Genomic DNA, 8,779 nt, shown 5'->3' on the forward strand with positions numbered 1-8,779 from the left:
GGCTCAATTTCTGATACCAAATAAAAAATGTGGCTTCTAAAAGATAAAATAGGTATCTTCAAACTGTTTAGTTTTTGGTAAAGAGATAGGCAGAGAGTTCTTTAAATAGGACTCAGAAGTACATGAACCATAAGATAGTTAAGTTGGTCTACACTAAAATTAAGAAATTCAAGATCACTGCAATATTTATAATTCACCAAGAATTCATTCAGAATAAAGATTTAAGGAAAAAACACAACCTGATAGGAAGATGAGGAAAAGAAATAAGTAGACATTTCAGGATGAACCATATACACAAATACTTAAGAGCTCTGTGTCACCAATAACAATAACTTTTTTAAAACCATATGAAAAGTGTTCTTCCTATTTAGTTATCAAGGGAAGGTAAATTAAAACCACAATGAAATACCATTACATACCTACAAGAAGTGCTAAAATGAATAACAAAACATCAGATATTGGAACCAATATAGAATGAATGAAACTCTAACTTATTGGTGGCAGTAAAAAATTGATAACTTTGGAATACTGCCAGTGTGATGAAGCTGTATATACATACCCTGAAACCCAACCATTCAATTCTTAGGCATAACCCAAGAAAGCTGCATTCCCGTGAATGCAGAAGATACACACAAGTCTGGTGTAATGATTCATACCTGTAATCCAAGCAGACTCTGGAGGTTGAGGCAGGAGGATCACAAATTTGAGGTCAATCTCAGCATCTTGGCCAGGCCCTGTCTCAAAATTATATATAAAGAGTTGGGGATGTAGCCCAGTGATAAAGTGCTCCTAGGTTCAACCCCCAGTAACTTAAGGGGGAAAAAAGATACAAGAATATTTCCAGCAGCAATGTTCAAAGTAGCTCCCTGATAGATTACATACCATGAATGTCACAACATAGCATTTTCTCAAAGAATTTAGGCAGAAGAGTATATGATGTGTTTCCAATTATGTAAAATTTAAAATAGACAAAGCTAAACTGTGTGTGAGTAGTCTGGTTCTGGTTTCTCCAGGGGAGGAGAGAGGGCACGATGTGATCGGGGGTCACCTGAGGGACTCATGGAGTGCTATTAATGTTCTTTTTCTTGATCCAGCTATGATTTCATGAGTGTGCACTCTGTGGAGCTTACAGTCTGTACACTTCTCTGTATATTGGTCATACCTCTCTTACGAGTTTACTTAAGAGCTCTGTGTCACCAATAACAATAACTTTTTTAAAATCATTTGGTCAGGAAACGGTATTTTTCCAGGTATCAAACAATATCTTGTCCTTCCTTGGCAAGCCAGCATTATGCCTTTCTCTGAAATTCAGCTGCTTGAATGTTTTTCTCTTGATGTTATATTTTTCACAAGAAAACTAGTTAACAGCTCTCAGTTACTGGTTTAGGTTCTGACCCTTTTTTAAAATGTTTTTACTTTTATATTTTGGTACTGGGGTTTGAACCCAGGGCCTCATGCATGCTAAGCATACACTCTACCACTGAGCTATAGCCCCAAACTCCATTCTGACTGTGTTTGAAGGGTTTGTTTGGGGGGTGGGGGGGTAAGGGGTGGTGGCACTTGACAAAGATTTGCTGTCATCTGATCACTACCCTACCAGAAAAATGTCATTTCTACTTCTGATGGCTTTAATTCTTCCTGTGTAGCAGAAATCCTCCTTATCATTAGCATTTTTTTTTAATAATTCCCTCTTTGGTACTGTTGGATCATGCAAATCCATCTGAGGTCAGAGACTTAGTTGTCAAGAGGTCAAACATCTGTATTTTACCTGGGGCCTTCCCCCTCAAGAGCTGCTTTGTACAGACAGCACACATCTTCGAATTCACCCTAGGTTTTGTTTTTTTTTTTTACAAGCAGAAAAAAAATATTTTAAACATAATAAAGTTGAACAAGAAAATAGTGGTCCTACAAATTCATTTGTTAGTATGAACCTACAACCTTCCTTTCCTCCCTGCCCATCACACCATTTGTAAAATAAGAACAAGGTTGAAGAACTTAAAATATCCTATGTCAAGACATAAGGCTCCATTAGTGTAGTTTTCGTGTGGTGGTAAAGCACTTTACTTGCATGAATTCCATATTTTAAAAATCATTTAAAAAATGAATGCAAGGACTTAATTAACCAATAATGTAATTTAAAACGTTCAAATCTATTATCAGAGCCTCAAAATCACCACATAAATCACCAAGTCAGCCCATCTGATGAAGAGGCTCTGCTTACCCACACCCCCATAGTCAGCTGAGAACAATTGCTTAGAGAGGAAAGGTTAGGTAGGCAGGGTAGGGTACGAATTCTCCATAGGAAGAAATATTCAAATGTGTAAGAGAAATCTTCAAGAGCCCCAGGCAGCTTTTATTTTGAAGAGCTACAGCAGTAAATTACTGGGGGATCCAAACATGGGAACATACATATTTAAAGTGTGCTTACAGGGCTGAGGAAGTAGCTCAGTGGTAGAGCACTTGTCTAACATCCTCAAGGTCCTGGATTCAATCCCAACACCACAAAAAATGAACTTACATGAAGTACTCTTACATTGAAGAATACATGCATTATTTTTCTTTCTGTAATAATAAGAGGTCAATATGAAGGAGACATTTGAGAAAGTGAAGGATTTCAAAGATAATCCACATTCTTTCCTCCGAAGCCGGGTGAGAAATGGAAGCTGATGACCTGTACTAAGTCTGTTTTTATTGTTCCTTTTTCAGGTGGTCACTTCTTTCACCGAAATTCCTTGTCCCCTCGAAGCCTGGTGTATGAAAGCGAATTCTCCACAATTGAACCTTCTTTGGACATGTATGATGAGAACAAAACCTGATTTTTTAAAAATGGGCTATTAGGGGTCACTTCTTTTGTGATTTGATTTATGATCACCTTTCTTATTTTGTATTCTTCTCAGTGTCCATTTTGGAAGAATGATAGTGCTTCCAAGCACAGTTTGGGGTTCAGGGTTAAATTGCAAAGTTCCCCAAAGTGAGGCTTTGAGAACAGCATTATTGCCCAGGTGAGCCTTGTGGTATTGAATGCCTGCCCAAAGTTGGCCACTGAACATGGGCACCCAACAGGCCTGGCCATTTCCAGAGAAGAGGCAGGAGTCAGGGGTTAAGGTTGCATTGCAAACATGTCCCTGAATAATCACATGCTATTCTGTGTTGGGGTGGCATTGTTTTTGTGTGTGTGTGTGTGTGTGGTTGTTTTTTTTTTTTTTTTTTAATATTTTTTGTGATCCTCACTTACAATGCATACTAAAGCCTGCAAGTGAAGCTTCCTACCAATGCAGAGCACGAGTCACAGCTCCTTGACATACTCTATTTTGTCCTCTGTTTCTATTCTACTTCCTGTTAAAGGGCCTCTTTCTTTAGGGAATTGAGAGAAAGCCTTGTGTTTTGTACCTCACCTAAGACTCTGACCAACCTATTTCCCAACAGAACTCTGCCTCAGGAGATACAGGCCATGGGGCCAGGGTCTCTTTGTGGTGGTGACAGTCAGTCATCTGCTTGGTCATTTTCCAGCATCTGTGTTGAGCATGACATAAGGTGACAAGTGTTTATGTAGCTACTAAACATTGAAGCCCCCCTAGTCTCAACAGCCTATGGACCTGTCCACTTGCCAACCCTGAGGTGTGGGGAAGTAGCACAAGAGAGCCTGGCAGTCCTCCCAGGCACACTGACCTCAAGAGGCACAGCCAGTGGTTGTCAACATCCGAACGATTTTGAATGTTTTACTAAGAAGATAAAACAACCTTCCTGCTGCTAGATCTCAGATGAGGACTCTTCTTCAGTCTTCATTGGTCCAGCCCAAACCCTTCCCTCCAGCTTCAGAGCCAGCATGAGGAAGGCACTGGAGCGTCAGCAGCCAGGCATACAGAAAAGGATGTGGCAGCCAGCATGGTGGGCATCGTGAACACACATGCTCTTCCTACACACACAGGATGACATCAAGTTAACATGATGAGAAAGTTGTATCCTATGAGTAATCCCAGCACGGAACCAAAATAGCAAATTTATAAAACAAATCTACACCTCCTTTTTGCAAAAGGTCACGCCATAGTTCAGTCTTCTGCTTCTTATTCATATGAGCTGTAGAAGGTGTAAAGGCATTCAGATCCTTATTATGAGACTGGCAACTTTCATTTCCAGATTCCTTGGATTTGACAGCAAACCAAGCCGGCATACAAATCCCTGCCCTGTTATTTGTATTTGCTCTTATGTAGAACACAAGTTTGAAATGAACACTTGCCATCTTTGCACATGTGGCTTCTCTTTAACAGCGTCTTTCTTGTAACATGTCACTAAGACACTTAAGACACAGGTGTACCCAAAACAAAAGAGAACTTCAGAGAACCAGGATGGTGACAGCTTTTAAGAATGCTACAGCAGGGTGAGCAGCAGCATTTTAATAATTTGAGACTGGAACAGGGCAGATCTTTAAGGTCTAAACTAATTTTGCTTTTTACTGCTTACCAAGGGCTTTAGTTTGTTTTCCTTTTTATAGTCTTTGTACTATAAAAATATTTTTGATAAACAGTTTCAAGAGAGTGTCTTTCAGAAGACAGGTTTGCCTCACTGATTCTCAGTGAGAACGTGTCTCAGTCTGCCAGAGCTCCAGATGTGCACCTGTATTTGTGTTTGGTTTGGCTCACTGTACAGATAAGATAACTCGGTTCTGATTATTGCCATGTTATCTGTACCATGACCTTGGTTTCCCCAAATCAAAACTCAGATCCTGACATAGCATTTTCTTCTCATCTGTGCCATCTTATAAAGACATATATGCTAAACTCTGCTCAAAACAGTTTCTTTACTAAAAAGGAATGAAATTGCTTGAGGAGAAATTTTTAAATTGTGTCCTTTAAAATCTATTGATTAAATATTTGAATTTCTGAGAAGTCTGGAGCACATGTTCACTATAGAATAGCCAAGGAAGCATTTCTTACAAGGGTATTTACTCAGAACGGTGCTCCAGATCCCAACTTGACACCCTTTTCTGAAAATCCAGGCCACCTTCCAGCTCAGCTATAGAATGGCCTGTCTTTGTCAGAAGGGACACTGATTTCTTCATCAAGGACATGTACTTCGGGAATAGAGAATGGCATTTTTTATCCCAGATAACAGTCTCCCTTCCAGCGGCTGTGCTGCCAGGACTCCTTGCTGAGCCACTCCTGGGACCTTGACAGGGAGCCAAGACTGCTGTGTTTGCTTGCTGTGCCAGCTTGGTGAGGGCACGCTTGTCAGCTGGTGCCTCTGATTCTGAGCAGCTCAGGAAGCAGAGAGCAGCTTCTTCTGTGACAGGTGAGTGTCTTGGTTGCTACAAGTCTTACCACCAGTTGTGGTTATTAGTCAGGAAATATGATTTCTCATTTTATCTGGTGGTGGTGGAGAAGCTATTTGAAGAAGGGAAAGAGCCAAAGAGTGAGCTATTTACACTACAAACCTTCCATACCTCCAATGGACTTTTTGAGCTAGGCCTGTTGCCAGCCTCTTCTCCTGGACCACTTGCACCCTGATCCGCAGGCAGAGCAGAAACTTTGGCATGTGGAGTAGGGCTGGGAGCAGTCAGAGCGTCATCAGCTAGGAATCAGGTTATGATAGTAAAAATGCAAAGGCATAAGCTTTTTGGATCTTTACTGTCCTTAGGGAGGAACTTCTCAAAGCCCTCCTTTCCTCCTATTTCAGGATCAGGAGAGAAGGGGCTGATGTGGAAGGCCAGGTTTGAGATTTAGTGGAGCATATCCATCCAGGGCCCCACATCTGCTCCCCTCTCAGGGAGCCAATATCCACAATCAGGCAATTAAAACTCCTCACAAGATCTTGTGAGCTTTTCTTTTAAAGCTAGACTTCATCTCTTCACTGCTTTGCTCCATCAACTAGTTCCTCTGGTGGTTTTCAGGCCTGGTCAGGAGGGTCATCCTTGAGGCACTTCTGTGAACACTGGACTAACCCTGTGGCTAAAGCTGCACTCACCAACTTCCTTTATGCCACAATAGTCCCAGCTGCCAAAATATGGAGTGGGGAAGGTATTAAAATAAGATTACTGAGTTTTACTTACTTGACTAATGTCCTGTGGGCTTTATAACCCCTCACATCCAATGCTTTCATTGATCTACATGCCAAACAACACTGGTTTTAACTGAAGAAAAACCAGCATGTTCTCTTGCTATTAACCTTTACTTGCTTGGGCAGTGTTCTGCTGTAGGAAAGCAAGGAGGCATGTTTGAGTCAGGAGCTGCTCTCACAAGTGGTTGTTGCTTATAGATGTCATTGAACAAAAATGCTGATTTTAAGAATGTAGCATTTAGAAGAAAAAAAGTAAGACTACAAAGGTTCACAGACCTTTACTAAATTCTCACTGTGTGCCTAACACATATACTTTGAATTGAAATGGACTCAGTGATCATGAAGATTCAGAGGGTTTGGGGTGTAGCTAAGTGGTAGAGCATGTGATTAGCATGCACAAGTCCCTAGGTTCAATCCCCAACACCAGAACAAAAACAAAAAAGTAAAGTTTTGGTTGTTTCAGAAAACTGGCACATCAACAAGCAAGTAAGATGAAAGAGCAAGTGAAATGAGGCTCAGTGTTTTGAAGAGGAACAGGGGCTCAGATGAAGGGTATAGCACTGCTGCCTTGAAAACCCTGAACAGAAGGGCCAGGTGAAGGCTGAGAAGCTGAGGCAGTGGCTAGGAAGATGGGGTTGCACTTCCTGGGCCCCCAAATCTTTGCTTGGTGAGGGCTTGACTCCAGTCTCTGGAAAGAGAATGAGCTGCTTGGGGGGAGGAAAGTATATGGGCAGCAGAGTGGCCTGGAGTACTAAGGCCTGCCTCTAAGAGGCCATGTCCAAGGAAAGGACTATCCCAATTAACCCACAGACCTGGGATTAACTGAAAGTAGGAATCAAAGGAAGGAGCCATAGGAAGAAGTGGAAGCCTGAGTTTCCAATCTCAGTGAGTGGATTGGTATTAGACCCAGGGAAAGTCCTTTTTGAGTCACTTTAGGGCAGGGTGCCTAGAAGGAGGCATGGAGATACTGGGCTAATCTCAGGCAGAGGTTTGCTGAGGGAATAGTGATCAGGTTTGGCTCCTCCTGCATCAGAATTCCTGTGAAGCCATGTTTTAAATACACATGCCACCTAGCCCTACCGAAGTTGTCTCCGTGTAATCACAATATCTTGGGTGCCCCCTATTTTCCCTCACCCCTGCCCCATGCAGAGGTTTGTACACTAGACACATGCACACACAGACACCCTCACTAGAGGGTACACTCAGTTCAGATGATGGTGGCAGCCAAATGGGCTGGAATTACCCTGTGACACAAAAACCAGGCTTGCGATAAAAACCCTGGGGACACTGACATTCAAGATATGGACAGAAGGTGCTACTGAAGTCAACCAGTTTAGAAAACCCTTTGAATGTAATTTCCCTCTCCAAAAAAGGCAGAATGACTGGCTCTCATTCTCATATTCAGTGTCACCCAAAGCCAAAGTGTAATGTGGTTAAACTCAATCTTTGCTCCCATTCTCAGGCAGCACAGGGAGATAATTGAAAGGGATCAGTATCACAGTGTATCCTGACACCACAGCTGAAAATAAGTGCCTTCCCTCAGCAGATCCTGATAAGGGCAATTGTTACAAGTTAGATGTATGGAGTTTTGTCCTTTATTTTGACCTTGTGGGTACATCATTCCAAAGATTTGACACACCATCATGTTATCCCTTTGGGGAAAGAATAATCTGGGATGTGGTTAAGATCCTTACAAAAGACTGGGAAACGCCATATGGATTTTAAACATAGTAACATCAGAGAAAAGACAGGAGGAAGTTGGTGGGGGTAAGATGCCTGCATTTTTCTGTCTGTATGGAATTGTGTTTTCCTAACTACTCTGTGAAACTTCAGGGAAAGCAAATCATGATGGAGCCCCTGAGCTGATGAGTTGGGGAAAGTTTTACCAGCCTCCTGGAGCCTGTCTGAAGGGGGCTGAAGTTGGGGGATCAGGAGGCCCCCTGTAGTCCTGGAGCTCCTCCAAGGCATTGATGGAGTTGAGAAGTTTTCCTCTCTCTTATGTGTGTCCAGGGTTATCCCAGCAAACTGAACCTCAAAAAAGAGGGACTGAGCGGGCCTCCAGCAGGTGTGGAATAAAAGCAGTCCCCTACATTTTCCAGAACTGTGACCCTACTAGCCCAAAGTGACTGTGGAGTGGGAGGGAGCCATCAGCTTCAACCACTGAAAGAACAACCCTTTTACATCTAAGAAATGTATGGAAGACCCCCCTTAGGGACCACCTAGCCCATCACATGGGTTTTCCCTCCTACAGTTCACCTTAGGCTGAAGTCATTTTTCTGTTTTCTTCACTCAAACTTGGGGAAGAAGGGAAACGCTTTAGTACAAAAAGGTAAAAGTCTTTGAACCTCATACAGCTTGATTATTAAACCTTCAGAAAGGTTCATTGCTGCTGAAGTTGCTCAGGCCTCTGCCCTGGGCTCTCTGAGCTCTGCCTGCTAACTCCTCCATATGCACATATTACAAAGGATTGGGACTGGAGGTGTCATAGACCCCAGAGCCAAGGATGTGGCTGGGCACTTCTGTAAGCCACACACATCCTCCTGTGGAAAAGCCGGGAGCAGGAAGCCATCATCGGCACACTTCTCTCAGCTCTGATGTCCATCCCCTGGGACACTTCACCAACTCATTTCTTACCAGTCCACTTACCTCCACTCGTGGGGTAGTCACGTGCATAGGGAACATACATGTTGGTCACCTGGCAAGTCTGACTTGGCTTTCATCAGTT

The 8,779-nt window shown here is 42.5% G+C and overlaps 1 non-coding gene across 1 annotated transcript; it reads right to left on the bottom strand.

Annotated features, from left to right (window-relative positions):
• Positions 1-1,423: 1,423 nt before the first annotated feature.
• Positions 1,424-1,498, bottom strand: Trnaa-agc (transfer RNA alanine (anticodon AGC)). Its single transcript has one exon. It is a non-coding gene; the product is annotated as a tRNA-Ala (tRNA).
• Between the last annotated feature and the right edge of the window lie 7,281 nt (positions 1,499-8,779).

Source organism: Marmota flaviventris, chromosome 5, assembly GCF_047511675.1.
Source record: "Marmota flaviventris isolate mMarFla1 chromosome 5, mMarFla1.hap1, whole genome shotgun sequence".
NCBI lineage: Eukaryota > Metazoa > Chordata > Mammalia > Rodentia > Sciuridae > Marmota > Marmota flaviventris.